This window comes from Dermacentor albipictus, chromosome 9, assembly GCF_038994185.2.
Source record: "Dermacentor albipictus isolate Rhodes 1998 colony chromosome 9, USDA_Dalb.pri_finalv2, whole genome shotgun sequence".
NCBI lineage: Eukaryota > Metazoa > Arthropoda > Arachnida > Ixodida > Ixodidae > Dermacentor > Dermacentor albipictus.
In genome coordinates, this window is record NC_091829.1 from 101,409,928 (window position 1) to 101,429,217 (window position 19,290).

The 19,290-nt window shown below is 47.5% G+C and overlaps 1 protein-coding gene across 4 annotated transcripts in view; it reads left to right on the forward strand.

Moving 5' to 3' along the window:
* The first annotated feature begins 225 nt into the window (after positions 1-225).
* LOC139049592 (phospholipid-transporting ATPase ABCA3-like) overlaps positions 226-19,290 on the forward strand; it is a 420,980-nt gene continuing 401,915 nt past the window's right edge. For all 4 annotated transcript variants that reach the window (XM_070525151.1, XM_070525150.1, XM_070525152.1 and 1 more), the window contains exon 1: positions 226-292. The gene's annotated coding sequence lies outside the window, so the exon portion shown is untranslated. The remainder of the gene's footprint in view (positions 293-19,290) is intronic.

Consider the following 19,290-nt stretch of genomic DNA (forward strand, 5'->3'; position numbering starts at 1 on the left):
ATCACTCATTGTGTATTGGAAGTTATTCTAATTCCACCAAAAAGATTGCTGTGTACATGTAATTAGTTATTTTTATTTCTGTATCTGTCAGGTAAATCTATTTCCTAATTATCATAAACTTTATAAATCACACCAATTTACTTTTTCATTGAGGTTTTTCTCGCTCCCCCTTTCCTTTAACCTTTCGCCGTCGTCTTCTTGGCCAGTGTCCCGTAGTGGGTGAGCGCCACAAGTGAGGAAGAGGCAAGCAAGCAAGCAAGCTGCTTCGTCGCCCTGTAGTCGAAAAAGAGTCGTAAGTTGGCGCATTCCGAATTTATTTAGTCTGAGGGGTTCGTTCTCAGTTGACAAGCGAGGCCTCCACAGATTTCTGTAACGTTCCCATTGACATGATGAAGCAATAGCCCAAAGAGAACAGTAGAGCAAGGCGTATTGGCGCTTCTCTGTGTAGCTTCCCTAGTTGGCCATCTTCAGTTGCTGTAGCGCATAACTATTAGATTATGCGTAACATTGCCAGCTTCTGATGATATTTAGCGCCTATTTGTACTGATTCGATTTTGTAGTTTGGTATTTCAAAATTTTCCCATTGTCTCTCGTGCACTTCGAAGCTAAGCCTACCAGCAGGACGCCTTTTTTCATGTCGGATTACGTGCAAGGCAATAGTGATATTGCTTCTCCTAATGGTGAACATGTGTGCGCATTGCGTACTGTCGCGATAATCTTATTTTACGGCTCTGTTTTGTTGATATAGCGGAAGCAGCTCGAAATTTTATTATACCTTTATTTGTTGTACCTTGGAAAATACTTTGTTTCTTATGTTTACTCAATCGTCTTAAGAACAGCGTAAGAACGCATGAAAGAGCGAGAAAGGGCCAGCAAGAATGATAGAATTTTGCACATCGGAGCAGTGCGACATCCTATCTTACCGCACTGTAGGACACGTAGCTTCGAACCCAGTTTTGTGCGCAGCGGCTATCATTCACCGTCGTACTACTCAACTCATAAGGAAAATAGTAGAAGCGTACCATATTTGCTAAGCAAATGATATGCGCTTCAGTCACCCTTCAGTGTAATTACCAGAGAGTGTATTGAATTTTCTTCCGAGGACTGATAGAGATGAGGCATATTCATGCGCGCATTATGTTGATGTGCGGGCTGTATGAGCATGCTCATGATTAGATATAACCGTTCTGTATAACGTTTTTGTAGTGCACGTGGCGTGATAATGTATAACAAAATTAGGACTCTTCCATAATCGAGAGCAGGCGTAAGCTTTAAATACCTACCGGCAAAGCAGGTTGGTTGTAGACAGTACTAGCCACAGTCTTAAAATGAATAAAGTCCATATTCGTAAAGGCGCACACCACCACAGCTCACCACAGCACAGGAACATGTTTTAAACTGAACGTCATTGCAAGTATCGTCTCGGCCAAACAACCATCCGCGGCGCCAGACGCTGCCGGCTTGATTATGTAATGCGATGCTATCTCTCGAACTGGCGCAAAATCCGCGCCGCGGAACTCACAGACCGCTGGCGTTGAACAGGCAACCATGTCTCAGCGTCAAAAGATGACAGTTAAGTGTATGGGGCCCTGCATTTGCCTTCTGAACTTCGCCTTTTGGAAATAACAAATAAACCTTCAGCGTACTAGGAATTACAGCTTGAATGATAGTGTGAACCAAAACTAGGTAGAACTCGTAAGAAATACTGTTGTAACTTTTTGGGCACTAACGAGCGTATGTAATCCGGCCCTGTACAAAAGGTTGGAGGCCGCAGACCACATTTTCTTAAGTTTTCATTGGTTGCCGGGATGATCTTATTTTGTTCTCGCAACTTGCCCTGATCTCGTTTCTGCGCCCAGATAACCGCCTTGGCTTTCTGATGAAATTCACTTGAGGGTCGCCGCAACTGAAGTTAAAAGCATTTCGTGCTTAATATGTGTTTTCTTCAATAAACTTCCTAGTTTCAAATCAGCGCCTGTCCGGTTGTCTTTTTCCCTGTCCATGTGTTTTGGCGCTGTTCTTAAGGCTAAGGTTACCTAAGTTGCCTAAATATCTGTTCTCTTGTGTACTAAATCAATTGCGGTTTGGTTTCCTTCCGTTGGCCGCAGGCGTTTTCTGAGTAAGAATGTGCTGTGCTTTCCGCACTAGTTTATGCACGGAAGTGGCATACTTACCTTGGCTGTTACCTTTGCCCGCTCACAGAAGTGCCTTGGATTCGAATCTGCTGAATCAGCCAGCCCTGTACTTGCGAACACAGTCGCTTGTGTTCTATCGCTTGTGAAATTCAAATTACTAGAATCAACTATAAAACTATGAAATTACTAGAATATTTACAGGTTTTGCTTTCTTAATGCGATTGCCATTATTGGCCTTTTTCAGGCGCTTTAAATCTATCTATCCATCCATCCATCCTCTTACATCGACCCAGCGGCTTAAGTTGTCTACAACCTTGGGCTACTGGTCATGTGGTCGTGGTGCAGTCGTGGTCTTTCTATTTTCGTCATTCCAAGTACGTCATCTGACCCTTGTCATGACGTCGTCGTCACGTCTTGCACGCCGAAACAGTGAACCAGTTGTGTAATAGCTTGGGCCGCGAGGTCGTGAAGCCATCATGGTCATTGCATCGTCATCATTCCTGCGTTGCCATCCGACTGTCGTCACGCAGTCGTCGTTACGCCATGATCGTCGTACAGTCTTCGTAATGGGGTCGCCATAAACTCGTCATCATGCCATTGTACTACAACGCCATGCCATCGTCGTTATTGCGTCATCGTCGCATTGACACGTGTGCTTGTTTTTCTTCCTCCGGTGGCCGCTGTTCGCCGGTTAACAAATTTTAAACGTTATTGCTAACTGGAAGACGCGCGTGCATCAACGTCTACGCCATCTGTTGTGCATGTCCTCGCCTGACCTTGTATTATCGATTGCATGCGTGACACGAACTGTGTAGCAGTTTCTGGAGACCACGCGGGCACCAGCGGTTACAGTACTACCTTCGACGTGTGATGCATAAAAGCCGACGCACGTGACTCGCTGATCAGATTTTGGACGATGGCCGACTTTTCTGGCCGCTATTGTTGCGATTCCGTGTCATACTTGTTTTGCTGGGCATAAGTTCGCCCGATAGATAGGTAAATTTCGAACTCCCACTCTTAACTCGGCATTATCATTCACCGTCACTACTACTACGTGACATCTGATGGAGGTACTTGAGCATTCATGTACCGCATGCACCAGCAAAGCCGTGAACCAAGCCCGGAAAGAGAGGACAACGCCAACGTCATCAAGGACCAGCGATCTAGCCATAGGCAGCAAAGACTGCTATGGAACACGGGCCTCTTCCAGAGAAGACGACATGGATCAAGGCCAGACCAACGACCCTAATAGCAGCCCCAGCATCGCCATCCTGCTGCAACAACATCGGGAGTCACCGAGCTGGAGGCGTTGAAACCTGGCTGGAGACATATACGAGATGACCGCGGCGTTCAACGGGAGCGGCGACGACAAGCTCCGCAATGTATATTTTTCGTTTGGTGAGGCCGCTTGGACGTGGGACCTATTTCGTGAGAACCTCTTGAATACCTTCATGAGTGTCGTACGAAAGGAAAGGGCCGAAGTTCGCTTAGAAACGAGAGTGCAAGTGCCGGGTGACAACCTCGCGATCTTCACGGAAGAGATGATTTGCATCTTCCTCCACGCCGACCCCAACACGGCTGAAGAAAAGAAAGTTGGGTTCTTGATGGGGGTTGTGAAATAACAACTATTCGCCAGATTGTTACTCCACCCACCCAAGACTGTTACAAAATTTGTTCCGGAGGCCACAAAGATTGAGAAGACGCTTGAAATGCGCACCACGCACTACAACCGCAATGCCCTCACAACGAACTGCGCCCACGCTCACGCGCCAGGCGCCGACGACCTCGGTGAGAGGATCAGAGCGGTCGTATACGAAGAGCTGCAGAAGCTGCGCGCGACGTCGCAGCCAGAGATGCTCTCGATCGCTGACACGATTAACGATCAGCTTCAGCGGTCACTTAGAGTACCAGAAGTACCGGCATCCCTGCAACACCAGCCGGAAGCGATGACCTACACCCCCTTCGTCGGCTGTCGCCAGGGCCCCGTAACGTCGCAATTCCGTCGTTCACTGCCGCCGCTGCTATCGCGCCCGCACGTCGTTCAGCGCAGCTACCCGAGAAGGACGGACATTTTACGCGCCACGGGCCAACACCCGCTCTGCTGTAACTGCGGTGAAGCTAGCCACGTCTACCGCCGATGCCCATACTGCGTCGTGGGACTGAGGGTTCACCGTCAATGCACCCCGCCCACAGCAAGGTGAACGACCACGCGATATCGCATACTACCTCGCCGCCACTCAGTGGAGGCTTCGACGACCGTCCTGTTCGCCATCATCAGGCCACTACCTGACGCCACAGCAACGACCATGCGCTGGCCAAGCCCGTGGTCGGTCCGTCAGCCCATAACCGGAAAACTAAAATCAGCAACCGATGGAGGTGCGGTCACTGTTCGTCGAACTGACAAATCTCCGCCGCCGACATAGACGCCGAAAAAACTATCTCGACGACATGTCAACGAGACATCGCTATCGCGACGTAGCCTGGAAGCAAAGAATGTGCCGACAAAAGAAGACCTGACAACGCGACGTTCTAGTCACAGGCCAACAGGATCCAGCCGTGACCCATAGCATAGACGAAACTGCAACGCAAGACAGAGAACGACCGAGCTCGACGTGCTTCTCGACGGCCACGCAGCCATCGCTTTAGTGGACACAGGAGCCGACTACTCCGTCATGAGTGGACCCATCGCCGCCTAGCAGAAAAAAAGTTAAGACTGCATGAGAAATCTTTCAAATATGTACCACATGAGGAAACTTGGCGAAACCGACTGGTATCTGCACAGCAAGAATTACCGCTCATGACCGGACCTACCCTGCCACCTTTGTTATCGTCCAACAGTGTACAGGAGACGTCATTCTCGGCACAGACTTTCTGAACCAACACTGCGCAATCATCGACATGAAGCCGAAATCGATAACGCTTCCCGAAGGTCAAGCAATACCGCCGGAAAGCTCTTGCAGTCACCATGCCTTGAGCATGCTCGAAAATCAAGTCATCATCCCGCCTCTCTCCAACATTGTCATGTCCGTCGGCACCGAAACACACGCAGACGTAGAAGGCGTCATCGAGGGTGACCAACGTCTACTGCTCGACGGTGAAATTTACATCACAAGAGGGGTCGCTTGACTACATTGAAGAAAAGCGAAAGTGATGGTGAGGAACTTCAGTGAGGAGTTCAAGCACATGAACGAGGGCACGACGATCGCATTCATCGAGCAAATTACCGTCACCAGCAATGCATTTGCCCTCTCTGATTCCGCCACACCTACCTTGACGAGCATTGTTCCCGAACCAAACTTCGGCATAAATCCAGGCCTGCCCATGAACAAGCAGTAATAGCTCAAAACTCTCCTTCGACGATACAAAGACGGCTTTTCGCCGTCATCGAGGATTCCACAAACACCAGTTGCAATGCATCATATTGTCACAGGTATAAACTATTTACACGATGTATTTACACGATGCGTATATATACAGCAGCACAGAATCCCGAGAGGCTGTTGGCCCTTTGTCGTCTTCACCGTCAACCACCTTGTCCTCTTTTTCCGCCGTAACACGAACCCCGACAGAAAATGCACCGCCCCGGTGCTTCAGGCGGGACCATCGGTAAGGGCATAGTAAGGTTTAAGCCGAGAGACGTGTATGACGTCAGGTGATGTAGAAGCGGGTGGCATGACGGAGGTAACGGTGATTATCTCGTAAGTGACATTGGTCACTTGACGTACAACACGGTAGCGGACTTTGTAGCAGGGAAGGAGTTTCTCGGAGAGCACCACTCGGTGGCAAGGGGACCAAAGTAGCACGAGAGAGCCTGGTGAAAAATATAGATCACGATGGCGGCGATTGTAAGCGTGCGGTTGAGCTTCCTGCGATGCCGACACACGAGTACGGGCAAGCTGGCGCGCATGGTAAGCGTGGGTGATCGCGTCGCGAGCATACTCGAAACAGAACAACGTGGTTTTCACGGGGACATGCAGGAAGAAACGACATGGACGAGCGCTGCCTATGGCAGCGCTCGTCCATGTCGTTTCTTTCTGTTTTTCCCTGTGAAAACGGCGCTCTTCTGTTTCAAATATGGCTTACCAACTCGCCCAAACGTCTGCTTTAACGAGCATACTCGGTCGTCGACTCCTGTACCAAGGGGAGTGAAGCGTCCACTGGTAATACAGGGTCACGTCCGAAGATTAAGTAAAAGGGGGAATACCCAGCAGTATCGTGGCGTGATGAATCATAGGCGAACGTGATATAAGGGAGAGCCACATCCCAGTCCTTGTGGTCGGGTGAAACGTATTTCGATAGCATGTCAGTAATTGATTAAGTCGCTCTGTAAGGCCACTCGTCTGGGGATGATAGGAGGTAGCCAGCTTGTGCTTGGTAGAACATGAGCGTAGGATGTCGGCGATGACTTGGGAGAGGAAAGTGCGGCCGTGGTCAATAAGGAGCTTTCACGGGGTGCCATGTACTAAAATGATATCCCGGAGTAGGAAATCGACGACGTCGGTTGCGCAGCTCGTGGGAAGTGCCCGAGTGATGGCATAGCGCGAGGCTTAATCAGTGGTGACAACGATCCACCTGTTGCAGGAGCTGGACTCTAGGAAAGGGCCAAGGACATCCAAACCCACGCGAAAGAATGGCTCAGGTGGAATGTCAATCGCTGTAAGCACCCGGCAGGAAGCGTTGCTGGCTTTTTGCGATGTTGACAGGGCTTGCAAGCAGCTACAGAACGCCGTACGGAGCGTGCGAGGCCAGGCCAGTAGAAACGGCGGCGCACGCGGCTGTAATTGCGAGGAAACCGAAGGTGTCCGGCAGTTGGGGCGTCGTGAAGTCCTGAAGCATGGTTGAGCGGAGGTGTTGAGGAACGACAAGGAGAAGGGGAGCATCGTGAGGATGAAAACCGCGTCGGTACAATATCCCATCATTCAGGACGAACCACCGTAACGATATATCAGTAGGAGCACATTCCATTCGTTCAATGAGGGTCCCCAAAGTAGCGTCATGGCACTGCTCGTTGGCCATGTCCAAAAGCTGGGAACGCAAAGAACACTTGCGGAAGCGTCCATGTCGGCGCTGGCGGGTGTGTGTACAGGGTAACCGGACAAACAGTCGGCGTCCTTGTGTAGGCGACCAGACCTATACACCACCGAATAGGAATACTCTTGCAGCCGCAAAGCCCATCACCCAAGCCTCCCTGTGGGATACATTAAGGACGAAAGCCAACAGAGAGCATGGTGGTCCGTTACAATAGAAAGGCTGATAATCTCATGGGTGGCGGCAATGGAAAAGAAACCTGCCATGAGTAACTACTTAGGAAAAACGAAATCAGAAAAGAAACAATTTATTATAACTCAAAGGGAAGCTGATTACTTTTCGAAGCGACATCAGGATGGCTTAGAAGACGCACTTATAAAGCGAGATATAAGACAGTAGAAAAACATGTGCCTGCTTCGGTAAAGCTAGGGTGACTATAGAGCATGTTTTATTAGAACGTGAAGACGTCGACCCAGTGGTCGACTTAGGCGCCACTGGCCTCCTTGAAGCACTTGGTTTCAGCGAGAGCAGTGGAAAAGTAAACATGTCCGCAATAGGCATTACTAAGAGGCGGTTAGAGGATTGGTGGAAGAAAAGTAAGGAAACGACAAAAAACGAACACGGACAAAAGCACAGTTCGAAATGGGGGATCAGAAAATTTGGGTGGGGTAATTCATAGCATTTCCTTCTCTTTCTTATTCTTTAACCTAGGTAGGACATTAGGCAGTATAATAGCAAGAGCTTAGTGGCGCAACCTGCCACCCCGATCCAAAGAGGACGCTCATAATATCCATCCATCCATCCATCCATCCATCCATCCATCCATCCATAGGAGAGGGCCTGCCATATATATAGGGGCGGAATTTCGCCTCTGCCCACACAACGAAAAAACATTCGCGCTATTTTATCGAACAGTTCCGCTCCGCTGGTGGCAAAAAATGACTAGCGTACGCGATTACACGTTCATGGTCGTGTTGAACATGCGCCGGGACGGCACCGATTCCGTGGCCACTGGCATCGGTGCGCACATCTGTAGGGGCTGAAGTAGCGAAGTGTCCTAGAATCGGTGGTGTGGTGAGAATGGTAGTAAGGCGAGAAAAGGCGGTGTCCTGAGACGATCCCCATGAAAACGGCACACTTTTCTTCAGGAGATCTGTTAGAGGGCGTGCTATCGTGACAAAATCTTGAAGAAAGCGGCGGAAGTAAGAGCAAAGGCCCATGAAATTTCGCATATCTTTGGCGGACCGTGGAACAGGGAACTCTTTCACGGCGCGAATTTTCTCTGGGTCTGGTCGGATGCCAGTCGCATTGACGACATTTCCGAGAACAGTAATCTCACGATGGTCGAAGTTGCATTTCTTCGAGTCGAGCTGTAGACCAGCCTTGCGAAAAACGGCAAGGACAACTGAAAGGCGCTCAATGTGTGCGCTGAATAAGGGCGAGAACACAATAACATCATCTCGGTAGCAGAGACAAGGCGACCACATGAATCCTTGGAGTAATCAGTCCATCATACGCTCAAAGGTAGCCAGAGCTTTGCATGGCCCAAAAGGCATAACTTTGAATTGTTAAAGACCATCAGGCGTTATAAAGGCGGTCTTTTCATGATCTAGATGATCGACAGCGATTTGCCAATATCCGGACCGCAGTTAGATGGCCGAAAAATACTGCACCCCGTATAGGCAATCGAAGGCGTCATCGATACGAGGTAGTGGTTGGACGTCCTTCGTTACACGGTTGAGGCGGCAGTAGTCGACGCAGAATCTGCGTGAACCGTCCTTCTTTTTGACCAGCACGACAGGCGATGGCGAGGGACGTGACAATGGCTCAATGATGTCTCTCGCTAGCATCTTGTCTACTTCCGTTTCGATGACGTGACACTCCGAAGCTGACGCTCGGTAGGGTCACCGATGGATGGGTGGCTTATCGCCTGTATGTATGCGATGTTTGAGAAGTGACGTCTCACCTAAGGGGCACTTGTTCAGGTCGAATATATCCTTGTCGGAAAGCAATAGACTCCAGAGCTGTTCAGTCTCTTCAGGAGTGACATTCAGGGCGATCATTTTCCTAATGTCATCGTCAGTACATTTAGCTGACCGGAAAGGCTCACAGGAAGCGTCGACATCAAAAGTCTCAATGCAAGTAACTTCGAAAGAAATGATTGTAGCCAGGGTGATATCTTTCGGCAGAATTTGCTTAGCGAGCCCGAAATTCACCACGTGGAGATAGGCACGATTGTTAGTGACCCTCGGTATTGCATGCGGAACGGTAACTTTGTGGGTGAGAACGATGGCAGTTATGAAAACGGAGATGTAATCACCATCGGGTACTGGCGTAGAAGGCGGCATTTTGATGTATATCAAGACCTGTAGTGGAATGTGAACAAAATCAGTAGGTCTTCGGTAAATTTCGTGTGATGTCGGAGGAACGTCCAGCAGAGGCAGGTCAGGACGCACAGTACTTGAGGAAAAATCGATGAGCACTGAATGGGCGGAGAGGAAGTCTAGGCCTAGTATGAGGTCATGGGGGCATTTGTCAAGCACAGTGAAAAGGACAACACCATGGCGGACGGATATGCTCGCACGTACAATACACATTCCGACCACGGTCACCGTGCTACCATCGGCGATTCGTACGAACCGTGTAACGGCAGGCGTAACAATTTTCTTTAAATGGTGGCGCATACGGCTGGTCATAAACTATATGTGTGCTCCGGTATCTATGAGTGCTGTGACGGGTGTGCCATCAACTTGGACGTCAAGAAGGTTATTTCTCGTAAACAGCGTCAAAGGGGGATTTTGCGGCGAATGCGACATTGCAGCCCTACCTCGAAGTGCCGCATTTTGTAGTTTTCCTGCTGGGACGATTCTGGGTAGGTAGGCGACGGCGAGCGGTGAAGCTGGGGCGGACGTGGCTGACGACGTTGAGGCGAGGGCGAGCGGCATAACGGCGAGTCGACGTAGTGGCGTCGGAAGCGTCACAGAAACGACAAGGTGAAGAACTTCGGGGCTAACTTGCATTCCCGAAGGTGTTTCGAGGAGGGGATGGCCGACGGCTTTGGCAGTGAGGGGAAACGTGACCGATTCGGCCGCAGCAGAAACAGATCGGTCTGTCGTCAGGCGTACGCCAGTCCGATCGATTTCTGGTAGTGTAGGGATAACGCACACTGAGGTTGACTGCGATAGGACCGAGTCATAGGAGCAGGGCGGGTGTCTGGGCATCTCAAGCAGCAGCTGCTGGGAATACCCATATTAGTGATTTCCTGGCGAACCATGGACTGGATCAGCGATATAGTCTCAGCAGTGTTGTTCCAAGACGTCTGTTGAGGCGAGGCAGGAAACGCTATTTCGAGTTCCCGGCGTACCATTCAGGTCACGTTTTCGCTTGGTGGTGGCGAGCTAGATTGATCGGTGGGATGGGTACCAGAAGAGGTCACTGCAGCATTTGGAAGCCGCGTAAACTTATTGTATATACGGCGACTCTTCGCCTGCTCGAAACGGCAGTATTCCTTCACGTAGTGTCGGCAGTCGATAAGTTTCTAAAGACCAGAAGGCTGAATGTGTCGTCCGCGATGCCTTTGATAATGTGTCCAACCTTGTCCGCCTCTGGCATGGGCGTGTCAATTTTATGACAAAGGGCTAGGACGTGCTGAATGTAAGAAACACACGACTCGGTAGCAGTTTGGGCACGCGTGGTGAGTGATTGCTTGGCGGCTAGTTGTCGACCGGTCGGATTGCTAAAAACGTCCGACAGCTTCTCTTTGAACAAGTCCCAGCTGGTTAGCTCTTCTTCGTGTGTGTAAAACGACGTCCGCAGTGTTCCGTCGTGCTGGAACTTGACATTGGCCAGCATTATGGTCGGATCCCATCTGCTCACCTTGCTGATGCGCTCATACAACTTCAACCATTCTTCAACGTCAACACCTTCGAGGCCTGTGAACTTGCCGGGGCTGAGGTAGAGCAACGTACTGAGTATGCGTAGTTGGCATTGTAGCTGCAGACGCGGTGCCTTCCACTGGAAGCATGGTCCCAGGCTGGGTGAGACGTCCGCTGCGAAGCTCGGTAGCGAAGACGCTTACCCCGCATGTCCACCAAAACTTCATGGGTATAAACTATTTACATGATGTATTTACACGATGCGTATATATACAGCACAAAATCCCGAGAGGCTGTTGGCCCTTCGTCGTCTTCACCGTCGGCCACCTGTCCTCTTTTCCCACCGTAAAAATATTATAATCAAAGAGTGCGCTCGACCATTCCGCCAGACCCCTTATCGAGTTTCAACGCGAGGAGGTTAAGCTATGAGACAACAAGTCGACGAAATGCTTCGCGTTGACATCATTCAGCCATCAAGAAGCCCGTGGGCATCTTCTGCAGTCTTAGTGAAGAAAAAGGACTGGGCCCTACACTTCTGCGTTGATTATCGTCGACTGAACACGATCACAACGAGGAACGTATACTCCCTCCCATGGATAGACGGCGCATTGAATCGGCTTTGCAGTGCTATATACTTGTCGATGGAGCTCAGGACTGCCTGCTGGCAAATAGAAGAAGATGATAGGGATCGCGAGAAGACTGCCTTAGTTGCGCCGGACGGCCTCTATAAGTTTAAGGCCATGCTATTCTGACTCTGCTCGGCGCCTTGACTGACGCTCTTGACCCGCTGATCAGATTTCTCATGATCACCGACTTTGCTTGCAGCTATTGTCGTGATCGGGTGTCACTTTTTGCTGCGCATAAGTTCGCCCCAATAAAAAGGCAAATTTGCATCTCCCGGTTGCATCTCTGTGTCGTTCTTTCCCGTCTCTACTGCTACATGACATGATAGTTGTCGTGGTGCCATCGCTGTCGTTGCGTCGTCCTGATTATGACTTCGTCGTTCCACTCTCGTCATGCTGTCGTCGTCATGGCGCCTTGAGCACTCCACCGATGTCATTCCTTCGCCTTCGTTCTGTCGCAATCATGCTGTTTACACTCAATCATCATTATACCGCTATTGTGATGCCTTCGTTGCCATCGCGTCGTCGTCAGGAAGTCGCTATCGTGCATCCGTAATCATACCGTCATCCTCACGCTGCCGTGGTCGTCATACTTTGCTTCATCGTCACAACGTCATGGTCGCGGCCGTCATTCCAGCTGCGTCATTCGGTCGTCTTCGTACCGTCGTCCTCACGCCATAGTCGTCGTATACTCACAGTCATCCCAATGTCCTCATGGCATCGTTGACAGACTGTTGACATGATACCATCGTCGGCTCATTGCCGTCGTGTTGCCATCGTCATGCCATCTTTGTCTCTGCACTGATGCCATGCCATCTTTGCCATCCCATCGTAGTCACTGCGGACTTCTCGTACAGTCATCGTCATGGTGTCAAGCTAATGGGCGACCATGGCCTCTGGCAAGCGACTGCCAGACAGAGTATGTCGCATATAATAGTTGAAGCAACGGAAGTCTCGGAATGAGCCCAACGATTTTTCAATAAACGTGACTTCAGCAATACGGCATGTCGCTACATTGCTTGAATGCTAATTGCACTACTGTCTGCAGTCATCCTCAGACGGGCTTTGCCAACATATTTGATTCAAGGCTTTTGTTCTTAGGCCATGTTTGTTAGGTACGCAGAATCCCTTCATAACTGACGTGCTTGAATTCATGTTCAATTTATTATTTTCTTGTATTACCGTGAGCATTCTGTTTCCTTGTTCTTGCCCCAGTGTGGTTCTTGCCTACGGCTACTGATCTAAATTCGCTATACTGGGATTGACCTAAGAGAGGTTGATGATATACCACTAAACAATTGCATAAACCATATGATTTACATTAAGTAAACTTTAAGTAAGGTTTACTTCAATCGCAAGCCTTACTGCAGCTAAGAAAATGAGGAACAAATTAAGTGCAGATATCAAAAAAGCAAAACGAGAATTCTAAATGAAAAAATTTTCTGAAATTATGGGAAATTCTCATCTTGTATGGAAAGCGATCCGGGATATTATAGGAAAGACAAGTTCGCCAAAACGTGTTTTGTATGAAAGTGAGTCCATGAGAGACAGTGAGGTCGCAAACTTGTTTAACGAACATTTTATTAATGTGGGTGCTTCGGCAGATGACCGCGCCAAAATGCCTTGTGAACATTTTGTGAAAACACATTGTCAAAATACTATATTTATGTCACCCACTGATCAATATGAGATAACTGATATCATATTGGCTTTGAAAAACGATTGTGCCGCTGGAGCTGACGATATTAAAGCTAGACCACTGAAAGCTGTCGCGCCGATGGTAAGCATCCCGCTTATGCACATTCTCAACCTTATTCTTTCAACCGCAGTGTTCCCAGACGCAATGAAGCTAGCCCGTGTTGTCGTAATACATAAAGGTGGTTCCGTTAAAGACAAGAACAATTACAGACCAATATCAGTGCTTCCTATCTTTGCAAAGATAGCGGAGAACATAATACATAAAAGACTTTCTGGCTTTCTGACGGCAAACAATATAATAGTAAGCGAACAATTCGGGTTTAGAAAAAACAAGTCGTCTGAAAGTGCCGTTCTTGAAATAAAGGAGCACATACTAGACAACATCGAAAAATAGTTACCCTGGGAATATTTCTGGATTTTAGAAAAGCTTTTGACTGTGTCCAACACGATGTGCTCTTAAAGAAATTGCCATTGTATGGAATACGGGGCAAAGCTTGGTCTTTGATAAAAAGCTACTTAACTTCGAGAGCTCAATTCACATGCATAAATGGCGTAAATTCGGACTTAAAATTTGTAAAATTTGGCGTACCACAGGGATCATTACTAGGACCAACGTTATTTTTATTATACATTAACGATATTGTAAACATTAACAAAAATACAAAGTTAATTTTATACGCAGACGATACGAATGTATTCTTCACAGGAGCTCATGAAAGAGAGGTATTTCATCGAGCTAACGAATGGCTAACAGGTCTGGATTTGTGGCTTCAATCTAACAGACTTCAATTAAACATCAGCAAAACGAAATACTTACTGTTCCGGCCGCGAGGACACCACCCGACTATAAACTTGGATTTAAAATTTCAAAACGTTACCATCGAACAATCTGTATCAGTTAGATTTTTGGGGGTGACATTTCAAGAAAACCTCTCATGGACGCCTTACGTTGACAAGCTATGAAGTGAGCTAGGGCGAGCTGTTGGAATCTTAAATAAAGTGAGATATTATATCCCGTCTGCGGTGAAAAGGCAGATATACTACGCGCTATTTCATTCCCGGTTATGTTACTGTTTCTTAGTATGGTCAACAACGACTAAGACCAACCTAGACAGTCTTTTTTGTTTGCAAAAGCGAGCGGTGCGTGCAATCGAAAATTTAGAACTTTCTGAAGACACTACACCCTTTTTTAAATCTAATAAAATACTGCCTATTCACAAATTGTATAAATACAACTTGGCCCTGGAAATATTGCGTCAGCACCAAACAACACCTATTCAAACCAAATATCAAGTGAAACCCGGTCCGTACTGCCTACGAAAGAATTTAATACCCAGGCCACGTTCTCGTACAAAATATGGCGATCAAAAACTAAGCTTTATGATACCAGACCTTCTCAACGAATATCCGGAAATTGCTGAAGCGCTCGTTACAGCTACCTCAGTACACATTTTCAGAAAAATGCTCAAAAATTTTTTCCTTAACACAGACTAAAAATCGTGCTGGACTGATCCCAGTTTGGTTTCCTCTTATTGTGTCTTGGCTTTTCATTGTTAAATTCCGATATATTTTCTGTACTAGGACGATAGTTGCGACATACCTGTACAATGTATCTAATTATATGTGTATTTATGTTATTGATGTCTATGTGTATTTATGTTATTATGTTATTGATTTATGTTATTGATAAGGAACACTTATTGATGTTTAAGTTCTACCGTGTTCCAAATTGAGCCTATTGTGGTCGATACTTTTGTTAATATTGTTCTTGTGTGACTGCTGCTGCCAAGGGTGGCGAGGCCCAGTCAGGCACGTTCAGTGCCTTTTGTCGCGTCCCCGAAGGCATTTCTGTAAGGAATGTCTTGAATAAATGAATAAAGAAAGAAAGAAAGAAAGAAAGAAAGAAATGTCACTGTTTGCACCAATATACGTACCAAATGTTTACACCAGCTTTAGACGTACTTTGTTTTATCTAGATTCCTAATCTGACCTCTCACAAGACTGATAGTACTCCTTATCAATAGAATTTGTAGGAGCATTTTTCTGGAAAAACACCACTAAATACCTTCATGGCGTTTATAGAACGCATCAATGATACCAGCTTGCTTAGTTACATGGCATGCAGGTGTCTGCTGAATAATTATTTGAGTAGGGCCTTTGAGTCAATCGTTTGAGTTATGCCTCAACTACTCGGCACGAGTATCCGACGGGCGTTATAAAAAGCCGAGAAAAATGGGAGCTCAAGAGCGGCCCATGTTTACCACTTGTTTGAAGCCAGAAGCAATGGACTTAGCATTGAACTATATTTTAAATCTTGTAATAATGGGGAGGGGGGGGGGCGTGAGCATTCTTTGGCGAGTACCATGAGAAATGTGTCCATACAGTGTTGCCGTATGTCTGCAAAATAAATGCATATGAGGTTAACAGGCGTTATCGTTCCAATAGTGCAATAGTAGATGGTTGGTAGCACAAAAAAAACTCTTAATTGGGATTCGCACCATGGACCACAGCGCACATAAGCATTTTTGTCGAGTACCTCACAAAATGTATCCGTCCCATGATGCCGTATATCTGCAAAATAAATGCAGAATTGGCGAAGTTAGCATACCTAATCGTTATAATAGTGTAATAAGAGACAATTGGAATCGTTAGAAAAAAGGCACCCGCCGTGGTTGCTCACTGGCTATGGTGTTGGGCTGCTGAGCACGAGGTTGCAGGATCGAATCCCGGCCACGGCGGCCGCATTTCAATGGAGGCGAAATGCGAAAACACCCGCGTACTTAAATTTAGGTGCACGTTAAAGAACCCCAGGCGATCACAATTTCCGGAGTCCTCCACTACGGCGTGCCTGATAATCAGAAAGTGGTTTTGACACGTGAAATCCCATAATTAAATTGTTAAAGGAAGAAGGCGCGCGAATAAAAGATTACTTCTGACCACGATTTGGACCATATGCAGCAGCGTGGCAAGCAGATGTCTGTGTGAGCCGCAATAAATTCGCGGGCATGAACGTTGCTTTGGCATTAGTTTGCATCACACCCGGTTCAATTCAGAAGGACATCAAGAGGCTTCTAGTTATTAATTTGCTACAGTCCTACAGTAATGAGTAAGCGTTCTTTGGCTAATACCCCAGCAAAATGTGTCCGTCCCGCGATGCGTTATATCTTCATATAAATGCATGACTCGTCAAATTAACAAATGCAATCATAAAAATAGTGTAATAGTAGGTGATTTGTTGGCTTAGAAAAACAAAAGGTAAATAAAAGAAAGCTGGTTAGGTCACCGTCGATGCGTCAGGGTCGTAAAAAAAGGAAAATAACGTTACTGCATTTAATCATTGCAGTTATGTAATAGTAGAGAATGGATAGCGTTAGAAAATAAATTGGTTAAGCCCTTGTCGTCGCGTCAAGGTAGTAATGAAGATTAAAAGTGAAGAATATATGTAACTGTTATAATAGTGTAATAGTAGATGACCGGTAGTGTTAGAAAAAAGAAAGACTGGCGTCATCGCCTTCACCGCATCAAGATTGTAACAAAAATAAAAGAAAAAAATTGCCAGTGGCTTAGTTCGGCTATGCCAGGATATACGTAGCGAAAGCTAAAACATAGCATGGTTAGCCTTGGTTAATCTTGATTGCAAGTCCAGGTTAGTCTGGCTGTTTAGCTATGTTGCGGCGTTTATCCAGTCATTCGGCGCGCTGTTCGTGTGTTTCCTGGGCGATTCGTTTCCTCTTCATCACGTTCTGATGTCGATTCGAGGCCTCCTCCTGCTTATCGGAATTGTCGCCGTCCATGCGGCCGCCGCAACTGTGATTGCGGCGCACGCGAGCTCTCCTTTTCAGTCTTCCGACATGTTATCAGGCATGCGACGCTGCTGGCGAAGCGAGTGGAGGCGAGCGCAAGGACGAGAAACGCGGTGTGACGTCACACCAAACGGTGGAAGCCAAGGCGCGGCGCTGCGCAGCGCTGGAACACCCAACGTTAATAGACTAGCTTCAGTTTTAAAACTCGGCGCCGTTGCGCGGAACCGCCACCCGCCCGCGCCTTCGTGGCGCTGCAGTCGCGCCCGGCTTCACTTCCTCACTAGCCGGCTACGCGGGCGGGCCGGACTAAGCATGTAATCCGCGAAACTGTAGCTTTCGCCGAGTTTGTTGAGAATATAAGCAGACGATGCCGACGTGCTGCGCACCTGGCTGCATAGGCGGCTATCGGAACGATGTCGACAGTTCGGCGCGCTGCTTTTTCTGTGCCGCCAGCAATGCGACGCTTCGCTCGGCGTGGAACAGAGCGATTCTGTTGTTGTTGTTGTCCTGAGTGGCCATGGCACATACCCACAGTGGGGGATTGGCCAAGAATCGGGCGGTTTAATTAGGTGCCTAAAATAATAATGATAACAAGGGAGTTAACAATTTGGGCGTGTGAGTTTAAAAGTAAACGTTTTGTGTTTGGAGAAAAAAAGAAATAATCAGATGAAAACCGGGTATAAGATAACAATAAAAATAATAATAATAATAATTAATAAAAGATAAGAAATAAAAGAAAGCTATGGTTGGGAGGGAGAACGATCAATCTAACATGGAAATCGATTAATTTCAATGAGGTAATTTTGGATCGCCAAGCAAACATTTCTGTTGCTGAACCCAACAATGGAGGCTCCAAAAGATAGGATCACAGGCACTGATAAAGTCAGACCAATAGAGCGAAGCGGGATTTCGAGTAGTCGTTTTCTTATAATAGAAAAACGTCTGCAAGACAACAAGAAATGGTCGATTGTCTCCGCTTCGCCACAGAATGAGCATAGTGGTGAGGGGACCAGACCAGACCTGTGGAGGTAGAAGTTCAATGCAGGTATACGGCAGCGCAGCTTCGTGATGGACACTTCAATTTTCCGTGTTCGGCAAAAATCTCTGTTCCAAGGGTGCAGGAGATGTCCGTACTCCACAGAGTTAGTAATTTCGGAGCCTGATACTGACTGTATAATGATACTCCTGCGAAATCTAGCTGCAGTTACATAAGCAGTCAAAGGGCAGCAAGGAAGAATCGGGCCACTTATCGATGCCTTGGCTAGAGAGTCTGCAATTTCATTAATGATTAGTCCTTTATGGCCGGGCACCCAAATCAAACGCACGCTTCTCAAGTAACCAGGTACCAATGATTGAAATGTCCTCATCACGCGAGAATCACTAGAAGCAGTAAGGGATGAGCACAATGATAAAGAATCAGTAACTATCACGGCTGACGTAATTGATAGTCCTAATTTGCGTAATGCTAGCACCACGGCCATGAATTCGGCTATTCCTTGTGCTGACCGGCACACGCGCTCGTGCCACTGCTCCTACGTTCATCGTCGTCTTCCACAGCTGGCTGCGTTGCCGTTCATCATTCCAGCGTAGAATTTCACTTCTGTCATCGTAATGGGGACGCCGCGTTTACGGTGGGAGGGGCCATTGCTTAAGGCAGTATGAGCCACTCATTGTCTTACGTAACGGATAGATTTAATTTCTGAAGAAACTTAATTTTGAATAATCGCAAATCGGGCGAAAGCAGCTAATCACGCCTCCGAGCAAACTCGAGACATCGAACGCAAGCGACAACGGCGGACTACGGGCATATCGTCAATGACGTCGTTCTCTCCGTCGCAGCCGATTGTGTGTGTTACCGCATAATTCAGAAATACTTTAATGAATCCTCTAGATTAACCCAGTGATAAACACGGGCCGCACGTTTCAGCTTCGCTGGTTAACCATCTTCACGGAGTGGAAGAGCAGATGATATTTTTGTGTGTGTGTGTGTGGCTTGTGTGTTCAAAGACTGACCTCATCTTTCTTTTCGTTGCGCTTCTTTGGCGTGGCGAGAAGCCTCGGTGGGGATGAAGATCATCCTAATCACACACTTTGGCCAAATGTTCAGGCTTCTGAGCCTAAACTGCGC